The 10,709-nt window shown below is 44.9% G+C and overlaps 1 long non-coding RNA gene across 1 annotated transcript; it reads left to right on the forward strand.

Annotated features, from left to right (window-relative positions):
• Positions 1-306: 306 nt before the first annotated feature.
• LOC308187851 lies at positions 307-10,443 on the forward strand. Its single transcript, XR_013944955.1, has 4 exons — positions 307-422; positions 3,564-3,790; positions 5,465-5,626; positions 8,146-10,443. It is a non-coding gene; the product is annotated as an uncharacterized lncRNA (long non-coding RNA).
• Positions 10,444-10,709: the final 266 nt, after the last annotated feature.

The raw sequence follows: 10,709 nt of genomic DNA on the forward strand, positions 1-10,709 counted from the left end.
CCACTGCTGCAACAGTTCATTCAGCGATCAAATTTAATAGCAAGACTGGAACTTGGATTCTTGCAGGGGCATTGGAGAGGAAAAGCAGCCAGTGTGCAATAGCTGCACAGGGCCTTGTCCAGAATGAGCATGGGTGTATTGCACAGCTGGGCCTGCCAAAATCCCTTGGACAGAAAATCAGGGTGGCCTTGACCCCAGTCCTCCAGATGGAAAGGCAGCAATTACCCAGAGGAGAGCCCGGCTGCTTGCCGTGGGGTGGAAGGTGGGACCTCCTCTGAAGCCAGTCCCAGCAAGGGCTGGGGGAAGAGTTTCTGCATCAGAAGCAGGTTTTGTGCAGCTAAGTGGCCTAAGCCTGCCGGCTGCACTGAAGAAAAACCATTAGAAGAAATCAGCTTTTGATGGGAAGTGTGAGATGCATACAGGTCAGAGCACATAATGAGATAAACTTTAACTTGAAACTAATTCTTGAGCTTATTATACTGAAATGGCTTTGGGAAAATCACTTCACATGGACATATTACAGTCTCTAAGGTAGCGCTTCTACCACCACTAAGCCAAAGAGGTTATTTCCCTCTTTATTTCTAAATGCACCAGCTTTAAAGAATGCTTTCATGGATTAGAAAAACATGTTCCAGTTAAGTCGCCTTACCCGTGTGGAGGTTACACGTAATTAAATTCTATCACTGAGATTACCAGTTATTAGATTATATATGTATTTTTTTAAAAAGCAAGCATGTTTTTGCTTGTGTGACAAGGGGTGGCGTAAAGAAAAACAGTAGTATGTGCAAAGAATCGCTAAATAACTGATAAATAGGCTTAAGTTATTTAAACTGGCATCACAAGTAGCTTAAGCAGTATGTTTTGTATCATCTAAATTTCTAAATACCTGTAGTATATTTGTAAACATGGCAATCTAACATTTTGCTGAACAGCACATTCACATTCAAATTAACATAAATGAGGATTTAACAGCTGATTGCACAGTGTGAATGATAGTAACTAATTGTTAGAGAGGGAGAGTTGTAAGATGATGGTCCTAATGCGATCAGCGAGGAGGGAGATGCCTTGCAGGAAGAATGGGGGAATTTTTTAAGACCGTGGTCTCTGTCTGGGGAGGCAAATGCCACCGAGGGGAGACGGCGATGTGGGTAGAGGGGGACATTGGAGGAGGGAGACTCGGAGAGTGGGAGCGGGTGCGAGGGGCGGCGTGAAGCCTTTCTCCCGCGGGCCCCCACCTCCTTTATGGCAGGGATCAATGGGCTCCCTGGCTATTGAATGCTGCTCCTCCTGGAGGATGCAATTGTTGGGAGGTGTGGCTCATTTCAGGCATTTAATCTCCGCTGAATGGGGGCTGTGTTACCCATTTTGCTTGTGGGCCGGGGAGCACAGGCAGCTGGTCAGTGGGAAGCAACAATGACCATGAGTGGGGGCGAGGGCTGGGACGCGGGCGCCTGCATCCACACCGCTGGCCCTGCTCAGCCCAGCTCTCACCCATCCTGCCCTTTGCTTCCCTGTGGGTCTTGTCCTTGTCTGATAACGCTGACACCTGATGGACACACACCACCTCCAGGCAATGATTTCAGCACAAAGCATTAAAGGCAATGCCATGGGGCATTATCTCCGCCTCCATCTCCAGCATGGACACCTGGAAAGAAGAGCGGTGGAAAAGTTCTGGGCTACCTCCAGCACCTGCCTTTCATTGGGAGGGATCTGGGTTCCTCTGGGAGCTCTGGATAACTCCCTGAAGGAGCCCTCCTCTCTCCATGCCTTCCTTGGTACCCACATAATCAGGCAGCTTCACTGGAGTGAACTCATAGCAGTAATGACACCAGAAAGTACGTGTGGTTGGGGTAACCTAAGCTTCCCATCTGGCCTGACTTTACCTGTTTTGCCTAAGTTTAAGAACAAGTACAGAACCCAAAAGATCAGATTCGTGGCAGCAGGAAGAGCTGCTGGCAGTTTTACTCAGGAGCCATGGTTCACCTTGGTTCCCAGGGTGAGCTGCCTCATCCCCCCACGCTGCCCATCCTATCGACTTGGCTTAAGCTCGCTGCGACAGGGACACTCCGCCTGTGTGTCTGCACAGGGCCTGGTCTGAGGGTGTCCTCACTCTGTGCTGCTTTGCACGGATAATTATAACCAGGAAGGGAAATCCTGACAACCGACTATTCGCCATTGCTTCTCTGTTATTTCACTTGTTATTGCAAACACCTCTCTTGGACTCTGGACAGCCCCATGAAAAGATCAGACAGCATCAGCAAGTCTTCCTTTCTCTAGGCACAGAAGCCTGGCTGCAGGATAGAGGAGATGGAAGGATTTCATGAGAAAGATCCTCCTGCAGCGGTGTTAGCCAAAGACTGGCCTTAGGGAGGGAAAAACACAGTCGCAAACCAAACCGTGAGGCTGTAACTCATTCAGATGTAGGCACAAAGTGGCAGCCCCAAAGAAACCCCGATTTGCTTTCTCTCCCACCAGCTTCAGCGAAAACCGGCTAACAAAGCTCCCAAGTGGAGCTCGATTGCAGATGCAGGGCAGTGGGCGAGCGTTCAGCCGCTGGGAACACCTTCGGCACTCTGTTTCCTTGAGCAGCTCCTAATAACTTGGCAGCTCTGCAAAGGATCTGCTGGAGGCAATCAGTTCCCTTAACTCAGAAGCCTGGACGGCTGGAAATTGGAGAGCTGATTGTGTCTGTGCTCCCCTTGGTGTCTCTGCCTTTGATGGTTTTATGCCGTGTTACAGCTCTGCATCCTATCATAAGAGCCACTTGCCAGGCTGTCTCAGCAAGGGATAAAATTGCTGAACATATTGGAGGTTTCTTTTTTTCTATCAAGAACTCCTTATAGTGTAACCCTATGATTAGCAGTATTAACCAGCCTGGCTACTGCAAGGGTGACTTTTATTGGAAACAATGACTTCAGGAGATCTACTAGGCAAAAATAAAATAATTACAAGGGCCAAAATCTTAAAGGAGATCTCTGGTTTTAGTAAAGACATTTTAACGCATCTAGGATTCAGGCAAAACACTTTCCACAAAATCAAATGTTTAACTCAAAGCAACTTCAGAGTTGCTTAAAGAATTCTTTGTGGTGTGAACAAGAAAAAGGACTTTTAAAGCAGCCCTAGCTTCCGGTGTAAAACACCAGCAATGTCAACTTAGACACCTGAAAACAAAGCACATGGGAATTTGGCTTTTCTTGGTTTCTGAATCACCAAATTAAAAATAGGTGCTTAGAGTCTGGCCACGGGCTCATCCAGGGTTAGCTGCAGCAGTGAATTACTGATCTGATACATGAAGGCCGTAAAATTCAGAACTCAGCTACACAATCGGATCCAGGTTTTCCTTGGCAATGCCCCAACACAGCGTGGCAGAAATTAATTGTTTATAGCAGAGACTGAACTGGTGGTATTAAAACATTTTTTTTTCCCAATGGTAGATCTTCAAGAGCAACTACTATGCACCAATCAAGAGCAGCTAAGGATCAATAGCACTGAAATGAAAACCATGGTATTGTGTAATTGAGTAATGCTTTTTTTCATCGGCATTCTTTTTTTTCCTCTGAAAGGGGCTGTCACAGTCACTCACAAATCATACCAGCCAGACCCAGCTGAGGCCAGACCCGATGGCAGAGGAAGCAGCAGTCAGCCAGGACCCTGGGGCATCACCAGTCGGAGCTGCACCAAAACCTAGCCTGGCAGTCAGGAGCCACCACACCTTTGCAGTCTGTGCAGAGGAGATGAGCTCTTCCTTTTAAGATCTCAGTCGAGACACAACCAAGCGTCTTGATTTCTGGTCAGTCTCCGTAACAGTCCCTCTCACTCTCTTTCCTTGATGTTCTCCCACCAAACGCTGGCGTGTCATTGTAGCCACGTCCCTCTCTCCAACCATTCCTCTCCAAAATCCATGGTACATAGGTGAGAGATTTGACAAAGGTTTGTCCAGCCAGTCCTTGCAGCCTCCCAAAGGGGAAGGCCCCACTCCCCCTCCATGATACCCCTTCCTGTACCCTGTGGTAGGAAATTGGAGGCAGGAGCTGGCTGGGAGCTAGGGGCAGGCACAACCAAGGAGCAATGACCGTGGGCACGTCTTCTCCCAGCAGCAAGATAGACAGCCACAAAGCGGCCATAAGATTGCTTTGCCTACCACGAGTGGAAGGAGAGCATTGCTCATGTTAAGTGGCCACCCCATAACCCTTCCCGGTGGGGTGCAGCACACTGGTGCATGCAGGGCTGGAGCCACGGGGTGCAGCTGACACCGCTCTGGTGCCTTCAGCAGCAGCAACGGCAGGCACTCCAAAGTGAGGTAGGTGGCTTTGGTGTATTTAGCACCACAGCCCCTCTTGAAAATAATGAGAGCTGGATTTTTTGTGGGTCTGGGGCTAGTAAATCTGAAGTAAATCTTCTCACCTTTAACTTCAACGTCCGGGGAGCAAGGCGCTCTCCACTCATTTGTTAGACCCTAAGTCATCCTATAGAGGGAAGGGCATGGTAGTACTTCCTGCATGCCCATGCTAAATCACTTTATGCAGACTGGTTTTTGGTACTCTCTTAATCTCCTCCCTGTATGCCTATAATGCCTAGCCTTATTAAGGGCTTATGGCCTTGTCTTAATTTTCCCACAAACCAGATGCATGTAATGATATTCATTTCTATTATTTTGCCAGATGAAAAAGCTGAATCTTTGCTTCAATATAGTTTAACAAGGGCTATGTGGATGCACATAGACCTCTTGCTAACTCCTAAAGAAAAAAAAAGAAAAAAAAAAAGTAGCCATGTTATATATTTCCAGACTTTTGTAGAATGACCTTAGCTATCTGGTATCTGTACTAGTTGTGATCAAGTACGGTGAGAAACCCAGTTCTGCCCCCAGAGGAGCTGCTGTCAGGACGTCTCCACAAGTAGCACAGGCCATAGGGGCACACTGGCGGAGAGGAGCAGGCTCTGCTTCACACGTCTCTTGTTACCTGGATCACAAAAGGGGTTGAGTCAAGCAAAACATAACTCAAAGCTTCAGTGATGAAGTAGCCAATAGCATGAGGTGAAAAGGACTCCTGACAAATGAGAAGCAGCATCCTCTTTTCTTTGAGGTTTTTATCTTGAGGCTACATGATGCCAATGGGAAGGTCCACAAGAAGACCTCACTGTCTTGGTGCTGCCCACAGTCGGGTTCAGAAGGACGCAGGCTCGGTCTGGCGTTGAAGCCTGCCCTGATCTGCAAGGATGCGATGGGCTGAAACCTAGCAAGCCTGGTTAAGCATGTGCAAACTGCTGCTTTTTGAGAGGCTGTGCTTTGACCAAGTGGGTGTGTTTTTTCATTCACGGAAAGGCTAAGCAGCTGCTTGATTTAAGATATGCTGCCTCCAAAAAAATTGAATATGACAGTTTCTTTAGAGAAAAGGTTCACAGATTTATTTTTTTTTTTAATGTAGGAGAAGAATGATATGCTTTCTTCTGCCCTGATTTTCAGGAATTGTTTTGATAGAAAAATAAATTGTGAAGAAGAAATATGAGCCAAGATTTCTATGACCTTTTAAACTTACAACTAAAAATGAGACTGAAGAAGGAAATTGCTCCTTGGGGAGCATTACTGACTTGGAGGTGCTTCCTTTCTCCTTTCTGGTAGAATGAGGTAAGAATGGCCATTTCCTTCTCTATTCCATCAGATTTAACATGTTTGGGGAAAAAATTTTTGTCTTCCCTATGTTAAGATGTTACCATGATGCATATTTCAGTTCCTGGTCTTCAGAGAATGCCGCCACTGCATCCCTTCTTGAAAATAAGACCCATAGGTACTGGGGTTTGCCTGTTTCTTCTTCCCAGGTACAGGAATTGGAAGAATAATTGTCAGCTTGGTTGTTTGATTTTGTGCAAAAAAAAGAGAAACTGGAAGCACGCTTGACCAAGAATCCTTATACTTCGTGACATCCAACTGGCGGGCAGGACAGGGCTCAAGGCCATCTGCCCTCGCTTCTCCTGACATCTGCTACCCTAACTGGCCAGCCTGAGGATCCGAGCGAGTTACTATCAATTATTGAAGGCAGCATTTTCAGTACAGGCTCCTTTAGCAGAGGTCAGTGTAATGCCCATTCAGTTGCAGACACACTGAAAACTAAATGCGTGACCTGAGTCAAAGTTCATTGTAGAGACACAGATCTGGGCCACGACCTCAGAAATAGCTCAGCCTGTTCTGCAGGGACGAGAAGGCATAGAATTACCAACTAGAATAAAGTTACCATCTTCAGAATGGGTGTCCATACAGATCAGCAACTGTTACCATTAATAAGCAGAAAGGTTTCTGAGGGTGAGTGACAGCAGCACCCAACCCCATAGATTTTTTTTTGAGTCATCCTTTCACCTGCAGGGTCATCTCATTCATCCTGCTGACGGGGACAGCAGCGTTCCGTGTCCCCAGGAAGGCAGCAAGGCAATGGGGAAAGTCACAGTGACAATACAGCTGCCTCTGAGGTGGGACAGAGGATTTTTACCCTTTTTTGTTAAAACATTTCCCTGTTCAGGTAAGCAAACAGTGGGGACAAGTGGCATGACCCAGCCCATGCCTACTTTTGCCACTGACTGTGTCTCTGGATGGTGTTTCAGCAAGCAGATAAAAGCCTTCAAACACTTCAAAATGCAAGGAATGTGTGAAAAATTATCTGAGAATGATGGAAGGCTCTTGCAGAAGTACACAGAGGAGTGGCCGGTGGAAAAAAATCAGGGTGATCATTATATCAATGGCAAAAGAGACACTTAATGAAAAGACAAGACAAAAGACTGACTGTGTGTTTTGAGACAAAATGGGACAACGGAGCACAGATAACAGCTGGGCTGGGAGAGCCCTGACCACTTGCCCCCCCCAGTGAAGGAGACAGGGGCAGTGCAAGCCAAAGAGGGCACAGAGGTGTCACATCCGAGCCCCGTACAGACGTGAGAAGCCAGTGAGGTTGATCCAGAGCCATCAACAGCAGGGGAAACCAGGTAAGAAGCCAGGACACTAACATGGTGCAGGGGAAGGTCCTGCCCCCTGCAGAAATCTTCGGTGCCTTTTCGGGCAGGAGGATTTCACTCCCAGCTCTGAATCCCAGAAATGATCAGCCACTCTCAGAAAAACGCTGGTTCTCGACTGTCTGTGATCATGCAGCTCTGGAGAACACATGGCTCCCTGGGGCTGAGTCTATGGATTAACCTACAGTCAGCATTTCTCAGGGGATTTCTTCCTTTTCTTGCTTCTTAGCCTGTGAATACAGCGCATGAACCAATGCTTCCCCCACCCCCACCCCTTTTTTTTTTAATATTATTACTTTGAAATGACAGGCTTAAGTTTCTGTTTTAGGATAACTGGCATTTTCTAACTTCTGATCTTTGTCTACAAGAAAAACCAGATAGACACTTCTTTCATTGCTGTTAATTTTCCCAGCTATGCCCCAAAGCGACGGGATTACTTCACTTATTTTCATAGACTCCTGCTTGGTAAATGCCAAGAATAAAAATAATGTATCGCTTAGTAAAGTAACAGAAGCTAAAAGACACATCTACGCTGTCAGTATGCCCCTTGTAATTATGAATCCTGCTACAAAGCACAACAGTGCAGCTTTCCTGGGGACTCCAAGATCACCCATAAGGTGATGGTGCAGCTCCTGCTGCAGGGCTGGTTGAAGACCCTGTGCAAAAATGATCCAGACGACTCCCCTCAGTCTTGGGTTTGCATCAGACCAGTTTTACAAGTGGTCATAAGTGCACAATATGCATGTACATGTAAGATATAGACCTTCATAAAACATATTCTGACCTCTGGTATTACAGAAGATCGAGAATTTTTACTTTGCAGCCTGAAGTTCTTATTAACGACCTGAATTGTGCATCTGATTTGGTAAAATGGATGAATTGACAAATACCTCTAGTGACAAAATCAATCAGACTGATTTTGCTGCTGTTTTGATCTGGAGGGAAAATTCCAAAACTGCTGGATGGATATTTGGCTTTTCTGAAACTCAGTGTGCTGTTCATTTATTGTTGGGTTCTGAGATGAATTACAGTAAATATTATGATATTTACTATCTGTGGCTTTTTTGTATATAGAATATTGTTTGAAGTTTCTTTCCTATTTAAACATTGTCAGATAATTTCACCCAATGCAACTCTGTTTTACAGAATATGAAATACTTGATGGAAACTCAGCACCCAGCTTTCATGTTGAGGAACTCTGTTTCTCCTGACAGCAGCACTATGATCTCCATATTTCATTAATTTTACCACCTGTTATACCTGCAGCAAGCCTGTTGCCCTGTCTCCTACTTTCACCCTAGGTTGAAACTGAAGAGGACAGCAGTGAATTCATAAATATGCTTTTTTAGCTTTTCATATTTTTTGTTTGTCCAATTAAATGCTGAACAGGGACAGATTCACAATATTCTGTACCTTCTCCCTTGCTTCCATGCTCTGCCCTTTATTTGCAAGGACAAAGAGACACATCTCTGCAGCCTTGCCCTATGTTTACCTGAGCCAATTTGCCATCATTACCCATAACCCATACTGCCACAAAGTTTGAGTTCCTTGTTTTCTCAATTTCTTTTAATGAGGAATGTATGCTTTGGCAAACAAATAACCTTCAACAGAAATGTTGGCTAGTTTTAAATGACTTGTTTCAATTTCTTGTTCATAATCAGCTGTGAGGTTCAGGAATGTCTCTCTTCTGTTTTTAAATTTAAAAGTTCAGGAATAAAGTTCAAATCCACTAGAAATTCTTGGAAGGGAGAGGATGGGACCAGCCACTAAAGGAAAAGCTCGATGATTTCAATATAGCTAAACGTGCAGGTGTAAGAGATGAATACAGAGGTGGTGCAAAGACCTGCAACTCGACTACTTTGGCTTCTGCCCTCAGCCCGGGTCCAGTTGTTGTATTGGTCACCAAAGTGTCCTGTTGTCTCCTCAAGAGAGGCATGAGCTTGGCCTTTAATTGCAGAATTGTATTTCCCCTTAAAGAGGCTTGAACAAACCTGGACAGAATTGGTGAAACCCATGCTGAAGGAGTGAGTACTGTTGGGATAACCCAACCCTTCACTTTCAGAGCTAAGGCTTTTCCACAGTCAGAAAAATGACTTCTGATAGCTAGCACACATACAAGAAGTTTTCAGGCAAATCCATACCCAATTAGTTTTCACCAGAAAGAGAAGCATGTTCATTAATAACAGCCTGAAAGCCCTTGATGCAAGATCCGGTCAGGGCAGTGCATTTGCCTTCACAGCTCTGCACTTGCAGCCTGTGGCAGATCCCCTCTCAAAGGCATGAGACAGTCAGCAAGGCGATGCTGAAAACCCAATGATACTGCCAAAATGGAAAGGGAACTTCCTTGTTCTGTCTACATTTGAAGAAGTTGAATGTACATGCCACTTTGGAGAAGGATCGCAACCCCTTTGGAGTGAGAGATTGTCAGTTTATGAAAGAATTAAGGCATGCATGAGATTTGTCTTTCACTTCTTACTTCCAAGCTTTTATTGTTTTCGGCTAACGAGGTACATCTGGATACTTCCTTAAGTGTCACAAAATCAAGGCCTCTGCTTATTCCGTGGTTTGTGTGAGAAGGTGTTCTGGGGTGCTTCCAGTAATTGTAACACTGAAAGAGCTTTTGTATTTGTTTCCTAGTTGGTTATCTCTAACATATGGAGTACAATGGCTCACTTGAAACAAAATCCTTGCTTATTCTTTCACTGAAAAAAAGGTAATAGGACAAACCCTCTGTAAGCACTGAAGTAGGACCCACCATTTCTTAAACAAAAGTGCCCTGTGAAAAAAAGAAACATATTCAGGTGGTGGTTTAACTTGAATTAGGAGAGGATTTGTTGTGATCATTGCTAGATGATTCCCCGGATTCCCTCATTTTTGGATCTAAGGGAAACAAACATTTTTTTTTCTGCAAGAAATTCTTGGAGTTGTGAAATCATTCAAATGTTTTGTCCTGAAAATTTCTCACCAGCATTGGACCCATGAGCCCTGGGTGACAGTTTCTTAAGACCTAGTCATAACTGGATATTATAAAGGGATGGAGCACGTGTGATAAAATAGTCAACTTGTATAAATCTCTCTGTATCTGTTCAAATCTCTTCTGAATGAAGCACTCGGCACATTTCTGTCATGTCGTCTTAGCTAGGATTTGTTAACTCCTTCTGTATAGATTTAGAGCACAGTATTTCTCTCATATATTTATGTTATCAATAAACAATTCTCCAAAAGCAGTTCCCAAGTCAAGGCTCTGACTCTGTGGTTAGGATCCTGGACAAGCACTGCAAAGAGCTGGATTTCTGTCCATCTTCTACCCCTTAGTGACCTTCTCCAGTCCAGCTGTGACCTGCAAACATGCTTGTTCAGCTCTCTCAGCAGTTCTCACTAAGGCAGGAGGGAAAGGATTAGTCCACTCACCTGAGTGGTGAGCACTCTTTCCTGCAGCACTGAATCCTTTAACCTTAACCTTCCAACAGACCAGCGCAGTTTTTCTTGTTTGTGCACTCCCTAACCTGATAACTATAACTATTTTGGCAGTCTGCTATGCACTAAGAGGATACAAGCTGCAATAAACTTCTGTTATCTTTGATGCCATAAATGTAGTCCTCAAGGCAGTATTAGCAGTATAACTTTAAGCACCATCCTAAATATTCAACCTGTAATTCTTCCTGAGTTTTTCCATGGACAATGATATGTTCCTCCATGCACAGGGACTT

The sequence above is a fragment of the Anser brachyrhynchus genome (assembly GCF_964034855.1).
Source record: "Anser brachyrhynchus genome assembly, chromosome: 1".
NCBI lineage: Eukaryota > Metazoa > Chordata > Aves > Anseriformes > Anatidae > Anser > Anser brachyrhynchus.